This window comes from Entelurus aequoreus, linkage group LG23 (genome assembly GCF_033978785.1).
Source record: "Entelurus aequoreus isolate RoL-2023_Sb linkage group LG23, RoL_Eaeq_v1.1, whole genome shotgun sequence".
In the NCBI taxonomy this organism is placed as follows: domain Eukaryota; kingdom Metazoa; phylum Chordata; class Actinopteri; order Syngnathiformes; family Syngnathidae; genus Entelurus; species Entelurus aequoreus.
Genome location: NC_084753.1, coordinates 37,667,356 through 37,678,239, shown reverse-complemented (window position 1 = coordinate 37,678,239; position 10,884 = coordinate 37,667,356). Strand labels below are relative to the sequence as shown.

Sequence of the window (10,884 nt, the reverse complement as noted above, 5' to 3'; positions counted from 1 at the left end):
GTGTTAGACTGAAGATCTAAAGGTCTCTGGTTCAATCCTGGGTTTCAGCATAGTAGTCTGGTCTCTTGAACTAGTGTCATTACTGAGGAGACTTTTATGGCATGTACTCCATTAAAAGGATGTCCGTTACCTGCTTGGTTGCTGGCGCAGTTTTAAAATCAGTTGTCATGTTTGACCTGGATAACCATTATTTTGTTTTATGGTGTATTGTACTTTTGCTAATGTTTTTTTCTTAATTTGATTGTTAAATCATGCTGTTTCACATACAAATACAGAACTGCTGTTGATGTTGTCTATCGGTAGCTGGAAATAAAATAAAACTGGAAGGTAAAGAGATAAACCGCCTGAACAGGGACTTGAACCCTGGACCCTCAGATTAAAAGTCTGATGCTCTACCGACTGAGCTATCCAGGCTCTTTTTACTTAATCAGTGCCCATGGTTGGAGAGAAGAACAATACTGGCACCCTCATCGAGAAGTAAATTATTTAGGATGTTCAGCGAATAGCTGGGAACTGTCAAAGCTCAAGCTTGCCAATTGCTTGAACTAGAACTGTTGACGGTTAAGCCAGTTTTAAATCATCATAGACAGAGGGTGCAGACAAAGAAAGAAGTCCCTGAGTTCTTGGAATTCAAATCTCTGTTCTGCTGACCAAAAATATGCTGTGACAATCTTCTGCGAAGGCTTCTTTTGCATTCAAATGTCAGCAACAGGTAAATCCTTGGGTGTATTTCAAAGAGTGGATCCAGGTGGGTGGGTTTCTGCTGAAGTGGTTATTCAACTCAGCTGAAATAGCTCAGTTGGGAGAGCGTTAGACTGAAGATCTAAAGGTCCCTGGTTCAATCCCGGGTTTCAGCAAAGTAGTCTGGTCTCTTGAACTAGTGTCATTACTAAAGAGACTTTTATGGCATGTACTCCTTTAAAAGGATGTCCGTGACCTGCTTGTCTTGCTGGCGCAGTCTTAAAATCAGTTGTCATGTTTGACCTGGATAACCATTATTTAGTTTTATGGTGTATTGTACTTTTGCCAATGTTTTTTTCTTAATTTGACTATTAAATCGTGCTGTTTCACAAACACATAAAGAACTGCTGATGTTGTCTTTCGGTAGCTGAAAATAAGCTAAAACTGGAAGGTAAAGAGATAAACCGCCTGAACAGGGACTTGAACCCTGGACCCTCAGATTAAAAGTCTGATGCTCTACCGACTGAGCTATCCAGGCTCTTTTTACTTAATCATTGCCCATGGTTGGAGAGAAGAACAATACTGGCACCCTCATCGAGAAGAAAATTATTTAGGATGTTCAGCGAATAGCTGGGAACTGTCAAAGCTCAAGCTTGCCAATTGCTTGAACTAGAACTTTTGACGGTTAAGCCAGTTTTAAATCATCATAGACAGAGGGTGCAGACAAAGAAAGAAGTCCCTGAGTTTTTGGAATTCAAATCTCTGTTCTGCTGACCAAAAATATGCTGTGACAATCTTCTGCGAAGGCTTCTTTTGCATTCAAATGTCAGCAACAGGTAAGTCCTTGGGTGTATTTTAAAGAGTGGATCCAGGTGAGTGGGTTTCTGCTGAAGTGGTTATCAACCTCAGCTGAAATAGCTCAGTTGGGAGCGCGTTAGACTGAAGATCTAAAGGTCCCTGGTTCAATCCCGTGTTTCAGCAGAGTAGTCCGGTCTCTTGAACTAGTGTCATTACTGAGGAGACTTTTAAGGCATGTACTCCATTAAAAGGATGTCCGTGACCTGCTTGTCTTGCTGGCACAGTCTTAAAATCAGTTGTCATGTTTGACCTGGATAACCATTATTTTGTTTTATGGTGTATTGTACTTTTGCCAATGTTTTTTTCTTAATTTGACTATTTAATTGTGCTGTTTCACATACAAATACAGAACTCCTGTTGATGTTGTCTTTCGGTAGCTGAAATAAAAATAAAACTGGAAGGTAAAGAGATAAACCGCCTGAACAGGGACTTGAACCCTGGACCCTCAGATTAAAAGTCTGATGCTCTACCGACTGAGCTATCCAGGCTCTTTTTACTTCATCGTTGCCCATGGTTGAAGAGAAGAACAATACTGGCACCCTCATCGAGAAGTAAATTATTTAGGATGTTCAGCGAATAGCTGGGAACGGTCAAAGCTCAAGCTTGCCAATTGCTTGAAGTAGAACTTTTGACGGTTAAGCCAGTTTTAAATCATCATAGACAGAGGGTGCAGACAAAGAAAGAAGTCCCTGAGTTTTTGGAATTCAAATCTCTGTTCTGCTGACCAAAAATATGCTGTGACAATCTTCTGCGAAGGCCTCTTTTTTGCATTCAAATGTCAGCAACAGGTAAGTCTTTGGGTGTATTTCAAAGAGTGGGTCCAGGTGGGTGGGTTTCTGCTGAAGTGGTTATTCACCAAAGCTGAAATAGCTCAGTTGGGAGAGCGTTAGACTGAAGATCTAAAGGTCCCTGGTTCAATCCCGGGTTTCAGCATAGTAGTCCGGTTTCTTGAACTAGTGTCATTACTGAGGAGACTTTTAAGGCATGTACTCCATTAAAAGGATGTCCGTGACCTGCTTGTCTTGTTGGCGCAGTCTTAAAATCAGCTGTCATGTTTGACCTAGATAACCATTATTTTGTTTTATGGTGTATTGTACTTTTGCTAATGTTTTTTTTCTAAATTTGACTATTAAATCATGCTGTTTCACATACAAATACAGAACTGCTGTCGATGTTGTCTTTCGGTAGCTGAAAATAAGCTTAAACTGGAAGGTAAAGAGATAAACCGCCTGAACAGGGACTTGAACCCTGGACCCTCAGATTAAAAGTCTGATGCTCTACCGACTGAGCTATCCAGGCTCTTTTTACTTCGTCGTTGCCCATGGTTGGAGAGAAGAACAATACTGGCACCCTCATCGAGAAGTAAATTCTTTAGGATGTTCAGCGAATAGCTGGGAACTGTCAAAGCTCAAGCTTGCCAATTGCTTGAACTAGAACTTTTGACGGTTAAGCCAGTTTTAAATCATCATAGACAAAGGGTGCGGACAAAGAAAGAAGTCCCTGAGTTTTTGGAATTCAATTCTCTGTTCTGCTGACCAAAAATATGCTGTGACAATCTTCTGCGAAGACCTCTTTTTTGCATTCAAATGTCAGCAACAGGTAAGTCCTTGGGTGTATTTCAAAGAGTGGATCCAAGTGGGTGGGTTTCTGCTGAAGTGGTTATTCACCAAAGCTGAAATAGCTCAGTTGGGAGAGCGTTAGACTGAAGATCTAAAGGTCCCTGGTTCAATCCCGGGTTTCAGCATAGTAGTCCGGTTTCTTGAACTAGTGTCATTACTGAGGAGACTTTTAAGGCATGTACTCCATTAAAAGGATGTCTGTGACCTGCTTGTCTTGTTGGCGCAGTCTTAAAATCAGCTGTCATGTTTGACCTGGATAACCATTATTTTGTTTTATGGTGTATTGTACTTTTGCTAATGTTTTTTTCTTAATTTGACTATTAAATCGTGCTGTTTCACATACAAATACAGAACTGCTGTTGACGTTGTCTTTCGGTAGCTGAAAATAAGATACAACTGGAAGGTAAAGAGATAAACCGCCTGAACAGGGACTTGAACCCTGGACCCTGAGATTAAAAGTCTGATGTTCTACCGACTGAGCTATCCAGGCTCTTTTTACTTAATCAGTGCCCATGGTTGGAGAGAAGAACAATACTGGCACCCTCATCGAGAAGTAAATCATTTAGGATGTTCAGCGAATAGCTGGGAACTGTCAAAGCTCAAGCTTGCCAATTGCTTGAACTAGAACTTTTGACGGTTAAGCCAGTTTTAAATCATCATAGACAGAGGGTGCAGACAAAGAAAGAAGTCCCTGAGTTTTTGGAATTCAAATCTCTGTTCTGCTGACCAAAAATATGCTGTGACAATCTTCTGCGAAGGCCTCTTTTTTGCATTCAAATGTCAGCAACAGGTAAGTCCTCGGGTGTATTTCAAAGAGTGGATCCAGGTGGGTGGGTTTCTTCTGAAGTGGTTATTCACCAAAGCTGAAATAGCTCAGTTGGGAGAGCGTTAGACTGAAGATCTAAAGGTCCCTGGTTCAATCCCGGGTTTCAGCATAGTAGTCCGGTTTCTTGAACTAGTGTCGTTGCTGAGGAGGCTTTTATGGCATCTACTCCATTAAAAGGATGTCCGTGACCTGCTTGTCTTGCTGGCACAGTCTTAAAATCAGTTGTCATGTTTGACCTGGATAACCGTTATTTAGTTTTATGGTGTATTGTACTTTTGCCAATGTTTTTTTCTTAATTTGACTATTAAATCGTGCTGTTTCACATACAAATACTGTTTGTGATTTTCATGGACAGGATTTCTAGGCGGAGTCGTGGCCATGGCGGAGAGGGTATACGTCTCGGGGGGCTAAAGGTTGCGTCACTGCTGTTTGCAGATGATGTGGTCCTGATGGCACCTTCGGTTCGTGACCTTCAGCTCTCACTGGATCGGTTCGCAGCCGAGTGTTCAGCGGCTGGAATGAGGATCAGCATCTCCAAATCTGAGGCCATGGTTCTCAGCAGGAAACCGATGTTTTGTACAGTCCGGGTAGGGGACAGGACTCTGTCCCAGGTGGAGGAGTTTAAGTATCTCGGGGTCTTGTTCACGAGTGAGGGAAAGATGGAGAAGGAAATCAGCCGGAGAATCGGAGCAGCTGGGGCAGTATTGCAGTCTCTCTGCCGCACTGTTGTGACGAAACGGGAGCTGAGCCAGAAGGCAAAGCTCTCGGTCTACCGAACTATCTACATTCCTACTCTCACCTATGGTCATGAAGTGTGGGTAATGACCGAAAGAATAAGATCGCGGATACAAGCGGCCGAAATGAGTTTCCTCAGAAGGGTGGCTGGCATCTCCCTTAGAGATAGGGTGAGAAGTGCAGTCACCCGAGAGAGACTCGGAGTAGAGCCGCTGCTCCTTCGCTTGGAAAGGAGCCAGCTTAGGTGGTTCGGGCATCTCGTGCGGATGCCTCACGAGTGTCTCCCTAGGGAGGTCCTCGTTGCACGTCCCACTGGGAGGAGGCCCCGCGGCAGGCCAAGGACCAGATGGGGGGATTACACCTCCTCTCTGGCCTGGGAACGCTTCGGGATTCCCCAGGAGGAAGTCGCAAATGTTGCTCTGGAGAGGGAAGTCTGGGGGTCTTTGCTGGAGCTGTTGTCCACGCGACCCGATTCCGGATAAGCGGTTGAAGATGGATGGATGGATGGATGGAATCTTCTGCGAAGGCTTCTTTTGCATTCAAATGTCAGCAACAGGTAAGTCCTTGGGTGTATTTCAAAGAGTGGATCCAGGTGGGTGGGTTTCTGCTGAAGTGGTTATTCACCTCAGCTGAAATAGCCATTGACCTCAGCTGAAATAGCTCAGTTGGGAGAGTGTTAGACTGAAGATCTAAAGGTCTCTGGTTCAATCCTGGGTTTCAGCATAGTAGTCTGGTCTCTTGAACTAGTGTCATTACTGAGGAGACTTTTATGGCATGTACTCCATTAAAAGGATGTCCGTTACCTGCTTGGTTGCTGGCGCAGTTTTAAAATCAGTTGTCATGTTTGACCTGGATAACCATTATTTTGTTTTATGGTGTATTGTACTTTTGCTAATGTTTTTTTCTTAATTTGATTGTTAAATCATGCTGTTTCACATACAAATACAGAACTGCTGTTGATGTTGTCTATCGGTAGCTGGAAATAAAATAAAACTGGAAGGTAAAGAGATAAACCGCCTGAACAGGGACTTGAACCCTGGACCCTCAGATTAAAAGTCTGATGCTCTACCGACTGACCTATCCAGGCTCTTTTTACTTAATCGTTGCCCATGGTTGGAGAGAAGAACAATATTGGAACCTTCATCGAGAAGTAAATTATTTAGGATGTTCAGCGAATAGCTGGGAACTGTCAAAGCTCAAGCTTGCCAATTGCTTGAACTAGAACTTTTGACGGTTAAGCCAGTTTTAAATCATCATAGACAGAGGGTGCAGACAAAGAAAGAAGTCCCTGAGTTTTTGGAATTCAAATCTCTGTTCTGCTGACCAAAAATATGCTGTGACAATCTTCTGCGAAGGCCTCTTTTTTTGCATTCAAATGTAAGCAACAGGTAAGTCCTTGGGTGTATTTCAAAGAGTGGATCCAGGTGGGTGGGTTTCTGCTGAAGTGGTTATTCACCTCAGCTGAAATAGCTCAGTTGGGAGAGCGTTAGACTGAAGATCTAAAGGTCCCTGGTTCAATCCCGGGTTTCAGCATAGTAGTCTAGTCTCTTGAACTAGTGTCATTACTGAGGAGACTTTTATGGCATGTACTCCTTTAAAAGGATGTCCGTGACCTGCTTGTCTTGCTGGCACAGTCTTAAAATCAGTTGTCATGTTTGACCTGGATAACCACTATTTAGTTTTATGGTGTATTGTACTTTTGCCAATGTTTTTTTCTTAATTTGACTATTAAATCGTGCTGTTTCACATACAAATACAGAACTGCTGTTGATGTTGTCTTTCGGTAGCTGAAAATAAGATAAAACTGGAAGGTAAAGAGATAAACCGCCTGAACAGGGACTTGAACCCTGGACCCTCAGATTAAAAGTCTGATGCTCTACCGACTGAGCTATCCAGGCTCTTTTTACTTAATCAGTGCCCATGGTTGGAGAGAAGAACAATACTGGCACCCTCATCGAGAAGTAAATTATTTAGGATGTTCAGCGAATAGCTGGGAACTGTCAAAGCTCAAGCTTGCCAATTGCTTGAACTAGAACTTTTGACGGTTAAGCCAGTTTTGAATCATCATAGACAGAGGGTGCAGACAAAGAAAGAAGTCCCTGAGTTTTTGGAATTCAAATCTCTGTTCTGCTGACCAAAAATATGCTGTGACAATCTTCTGCGAAGGCCTCTTTTTTGCATTCAAATGTCAGCAACAGGTAAGTCCTCGGGGGTATTTCAAAGAGTGGATCCAGGTGGGTGGGTTTCTGCTGAAGTGGTTATTCACCAAAGCTGAAATAGCTCAGTTGGGAGAGCGTTAGACTGAAGATCTAAAGGTCCCTGGTTCAATCCCGGGTTTCAGCATAGTAGTCCGGTTTCTTGAACTAGTGTCGTTGCTGAGGAGGCTTTTATGGCATGTACTCCATTAAAAGGATGTCCGTGACCTGCTTGTCTTGCTGGCACAGTCTTAAAATCAGTTGTCATGTTTGACCTGGATAACCGTTATTTAGTTTTATGGTGTATTGTACTTTTGCCAATGTTTTTTTCTTAATTTGACTATTAAATCGTGCTGTTTCACATACAAATACTGTTTGTGATTTTCATGGACAGGATTTCTAGGCGGAGTCGTGGCCATGGCGGAGAGGGTATACGTCTCGGGGGGCTAAAGGTTGCGTCACTGCTGTTTGCAGATGATGTGGTCCTGATGGCACCTTCGGTTCGTGACCTTCAGCTCTCACTGGATCGGTTCGCAGCCGAGTGTTCAGCGGCTGGAATGAGGATCAGCATCTCCAAATCTGAGGCCATGGTTCTCAGCAGGAAACCGATGTTTTGTACAGTCCGGGTAGGGGACAGGACTCTGTCCCAGGTGGAGGAGTTTAAGTATCTCGGGGTCTTGTTCACGAGTGAGGGAAAGATGGAGAAGGAAATCAGCCGGAGAATCGGAGCAGCTGGGGCAGTATTGCAGTCTCTCTGCCGCACTGTTGTGACGAAACGGGAGCTGAGCCAGAAGGCAAAGCTCTCGGTCTACCGAACTATCTACATTCCTACTCTCACCTATGGTCATGAAGTGTGGGTAATGACCGAAAGAATAAGATCGCGGATACAAGCGGCCGAAATGAGTTTCCTCAGAAGGGTGGCTGGCATCTCCCTTAGAGATAGGGTGAGAAGTGCAGTCACCCGAGAGAGACTCGGAGTAGAGCCGCTGCTCCTTCGCTTGGAAAGGAGCCAGCTTAGGTGGTTCGGGCATCTCGTGCGGATGCCTCACGAGCGTCTCCCTAGGGAGGTCCTCGTTGCACGTCCCACTGGGAGGAGGCCCCGCGGCAGGCCAAGGACCAGATGGGGGGATTACACCTCCTCTCTGGCCTGGGAACGCTTCGGGATTCCCCAGGAGGAAGTCGCAAATGTTGCTCTGGAGAGGGAAGTCTGGGGGTCTTTGCTGGAGCTGTTGTCCCCGCGACCCGATTCCGGATAAGCGGTTGAAGATGGATGGATGGATGGATGGAATCTTCTGCGAAGGCTTCTTTTGCATTCAAATGTCAGCAACAGGTAAGTCCTTGGGTGTATTTCAAAGAGTGGATCCAGGTGGGTGGGTTTCTGCTGAAGTGGTTATTCACCTCAGCTGAAATAGCCATTGACCTCAGCTGAAATAGCTCAGTTGGGAGAGTGTTAGACTGAAGATCTAAAGGTCTCTGGTTCAATCCTGGGTTTCAGCATAGTAGTCTGGTCTCTTGAACTAGTGTCATTACTGAGGAGACTTTTATGGCATGTACTCCATTAAAAGGATGTCCGTTACCTGCTTGGTTGCTGGCGCAGTTTTAAAATCAGTTGTCATGTTTGACCTGGATAACCATTATTTTGTTTTATGGTGTATTGTACTTTTGCTAATGTTTTTTTCTTAATTTGATTGTTAAATCATGCTGTTTCACATACAAATACAGAACTGCTGTTGATGTTGTCTATCGGTAGCTGGAAATAAAATAAAACTGGAAGGTAAAGAGATAAACCGCCTGAACAGGGACTTGAACCCTGGACCCTCAGATTAAAAGTCTGATGCTCTACCGACTGACCTATCCAGGCTCTTTTTACTTAATCGTTGCCCATGGTTGGAGAGAAGAACAATATTGGAACCCTCATCGAGAAGTAAATTATTTAGGATGTTCAGCGAATAGCTGGGAACTGTCAAAGCTCAAGCTTGCCAATTGCTTGAACTAGAACTTTTGACGGTTAAGCCAGTTTTAAATCATCATAGACAGAGGGTGCAGACAAAGAAAGAAGTCCCTGAGTTTTTGGAATTCAAATCTCTGTTCTGCTGACCAAAAATATGCTGTGACAATCTTCTGCGAAGGCCTCTTTTTTTGCATTCAAATGTAAGCAACAGGTAAGTCCTTGGGTGTATTTCAAAGAGTGGATCCAGGTGGGTGGGTTTCTGCTGAAGTGGTTATTCACCTCAGCTGAAATAGCTCAGTTGGGAGAGCGTTAGACTGAAGATCTAAAGGTCCCTGGTTCAATCCCGGGTTTCAGCATAGTAGTCTAGTCTCTTGAACTAGTGTCATTACTGAGGAGACTTTTATGGCATGTACTCCTTTAAAAGGATGTCCGTGACCTGCTTGTCTTGCTGGCACAGTCTTAAAATCAGTTGTCATGTTTGACCTGGATAACCACTATTTAGTTTTATGGTGTATTGTACTTTTGCCAATGTTTTTTTCTTAATTTGACTATTAAATCGTGCTGTTTCACATACAAATACAGAACTGCTGTTGATGTTGTCTTTCGGTAGCTGAAAATAAGATAAAACTGGAAGGTAAAGAGATAAACCGCCTGAACAGGGACTTGAACCCTGGACCCTCAGATTAAAAGTCTGATGCTCTACCGACTGAGCTATCCAGGCTCTTTTTACTTAATCAGTGCCCATGGTTGGAGAGAAGAACAATACTGGCACCCTCATCGAGAAGTAAATTATTTAGGATGTTCAGCGAATAGCTGGGAACTGTCAAAGCTCAAGCTTGCCAATTGCTTGAACTAGAACTTTTGACGGTTAAGCCAGTTTTGAATCATCATAGACAGAGGGTGCAGACAAAGAAAGAAGTCCCTGAGTTTTTGGAATTCAAATCTCTGTTCTGCTGACCAAAAATATGCTGTGACAATCTTCTGCGAAGGCCTCTTTTTTGCATTCAAATGTCAGCAACAGGTAAGTCCTTGGGTGTATTTCAAAGAGTGGATCCAGGTGGGTGGGTTTCTGCTGAAGTGGTTATTTACCAAAGCTGAAATAGCTCAGTTGGGAGAGCGTTAGACTGAAGATCTAAAGGTCCCTGGTTCAATCCCGGGTTTCAGCATAGTAGTCCGGTTTCTTGAACTAGTGTCGTTGCTGAGGAGGCTTTTATGGCATCTACTCCATTAAAAGGATGTCCGTGACCTGCTTGTCTTGCTGGCACAGTCTTAAAATCAGTTGTCATGTTTGACCTGGATAACCGTTATTTAGTTTTATGGTGTATTGTACTTTTGCCAATGTTTTTTTCTTAATTTGACTATTAAATCGTGCTGTTTCACATACAAATACTGTTTGTGATTTTCATGGACAGGATTTCTAGGCGGAGTCGTGGCCATGGCGGAGAGGGTATACGTCTCGGGGGGCTAAAGGTTGCGTCACTGCTGTTTGCAGATGATGTGGTCCTGATGGCACCTTCGGTTCGTGACCTTCAGCTCTCACTGGATCGGTTCGCAGCCGAGTGTTCAGCGGCTGGAATGAGGATCAGCATCTCCAAATCTGAGGCCATGGTTCTCAGCAGGAAACCGATGTTGTGTACAGTCCGGGTAGGGGACAGGACTCTGTCCCAGGTGGAGGAGTTTAAGTATCTCGGGGTCTTGTTCACGAGTGAGGGAAAGATGGAGAAGGAAATCAGCCGGAGAATCGGAGCAGCTGGGGCAGTATTGCAGTCTCTCTGCCGCACTGTTGTGACGAAACGGGAGCTGAGCCAGAAGGCAAAGCTCTCGGTCTACCGAACTATCTACATTCCTACTCTCACCTATGGTCATGAAGTGTGGGTAATGACCGAAAGAATAAGATCGCGGATACAAGCGGCCGAAATGAGTTTCCTCAGAAGGGTGGCTGGCATCTCCCTTAGAGATAGGGTGAGAAGTGCAGTCACCCGAGAGAGACTCGGAGTAGAGCCGCTGCTCCTTCGCTTG

General features: G+C 44.2%; 1 protein-coding gene and 17 non-coding genes across 18 annotated transcripts in view; 8 read left to right on the top strand and 10 right to left on the bottom strand.

The window, feature by feature from the left end:
- LOC133640668 (zinc finger protein 391-like) overlaps positions 1-10,884 on the bottom strand; it is a 105,669-nt gene that overhangs the window by 31,941 nt on the left and 62,844 nt on the right. The gene's annotated exons all lie outside the window — the stretch shown is intronic.
- trnak-uuu (transfer RNA lysine (anticodon UUU)) lies at positions 342-414 on the bottom strand. Its single transcript has one exon. It is a non-coding gene; the product is annotated as a tRNA-Lys (tRNA).
- Positions 785-857, top strand: trnaf-gaa (transfer RNA phenylalanine (anticodon GAA)). Its single transcript has one exon. It is a non-coding gene; the product is annotated as a tRNA-Phe (tRNA).
- On the bottom strand, positions 1,147-1,219 carry trnak-uuu (transfer RNA lysine (anticodon UUU)). Its single transcript has one exon. It is a non-coding gene; the product is annotated as a tRNA-Lys (tRNA).
- Positions 1,955-2,027, bottom strand: trnak-uuu (transfer RNA lysine (anticodon UUU)). The gene has a single exon. It is a non-coding gene; the product is annotated as a tRNA-Lys (tRNA).
- trnaf-gaa (transfer RNA phenylalanine (anticodon GAA)) lies at positions 2,400-2,472 on the top strand. Its single transcript has one exon. It is a non-coding gene; the product is annotated as a tRNA-Phe (tRNA).
- Positions 2,766-2,838, bottom strand: trnak-uuu (transfer RNA lysine (anticodon UUU)). Its single transcript has one exon. It is a non-coding gene; the product is annotated as a tRNA-Lys (tRNA).
- Positions 3,211-3,283, top strand: trnaf-gaa (transfer RNA phenylalanine (anticodon GAA)). The gene has a single exon. It is a non-coding gene; the product is annotated as a tRNA-Phe (tRNA).
- Positions 3,576-3,648, bottom strand: trnak-uuu (transfer RNA lysine (anticodon UUU)). The gene has a single exon. It is a non-coding gene; the product is annotated as a tRNA-Lys (tRNA).
- On the top strand, positions 4,021-4,093 carry trnaf-gaa (transfer RNA phenylalanine (anticodon GAA)). The gene has a single exon. It is a non-coding gene; the product is annotated as a tRNA-Phe (tRNA).
- trnak-uuu (transfer RNA lysine (anticodon UUU)) lies at positions 5,734-5,806 on the bottom strand. Its single transcript has one exon. It is a non-coding gene; the product is annotated as a tRNA-Lys (tRNA).
- Positions 6,180-6,252, top strand: trnaf-gaa (transfer RNA phenylalanine (anticodon GAA)). The gene has a single exon. It is a non-coding gene; the product is annotated as a tRNA-Phe (tRNA).
- trnak-uuu (transfer RNA lysine (anticodon UUU)) lies at positions 6,545-6,617 on the bottom strand. Its single transcript has one exon. It is a non-coding gene; the product is annotated as a tRNA-Lys (tRNA).
- On the top strand, positions 6,990-7,062 carry trnaf-gaa (transfer RNA phenylalanine (anticodon GAA)). The gene has a single exon. It is a non-coding gene; the product is annotated as a tRNA-Phe (tRNA).
- Positions 8,703-8,775, bottom strand: trnak-uuu (transfer RNA lysine (anticodon UUU)). The gene has a single exon. It is a non-coding gene; the product is annotated as a tRNA-Lys (tRNA).
- trnaf-gaa (transfer RNA phenylalanine (anticodon GAA)) lies at positions 9,149-9,221 on the top strand. The gene has a single exon. It is a non-coding gene; the product is annotated as a tRNA-Phe (tRNA).
- On the bottom strand, positions 9,514-9,586 carry trnak-uuu (transfer RNA lysine (anticodon UUU)). The gene has a single exon. It is a non-coding gene; the product is annotated as a tRNA-Lys (tRNA).
- On the top strand, positions 9,959-10,031 carry trnaf-gaa (transfer RNA phenylalanine (anticodon GAA)). The gene has a single exon. It is a non-coding gene; the product is annotated as a tRNA-Phe (tRNA).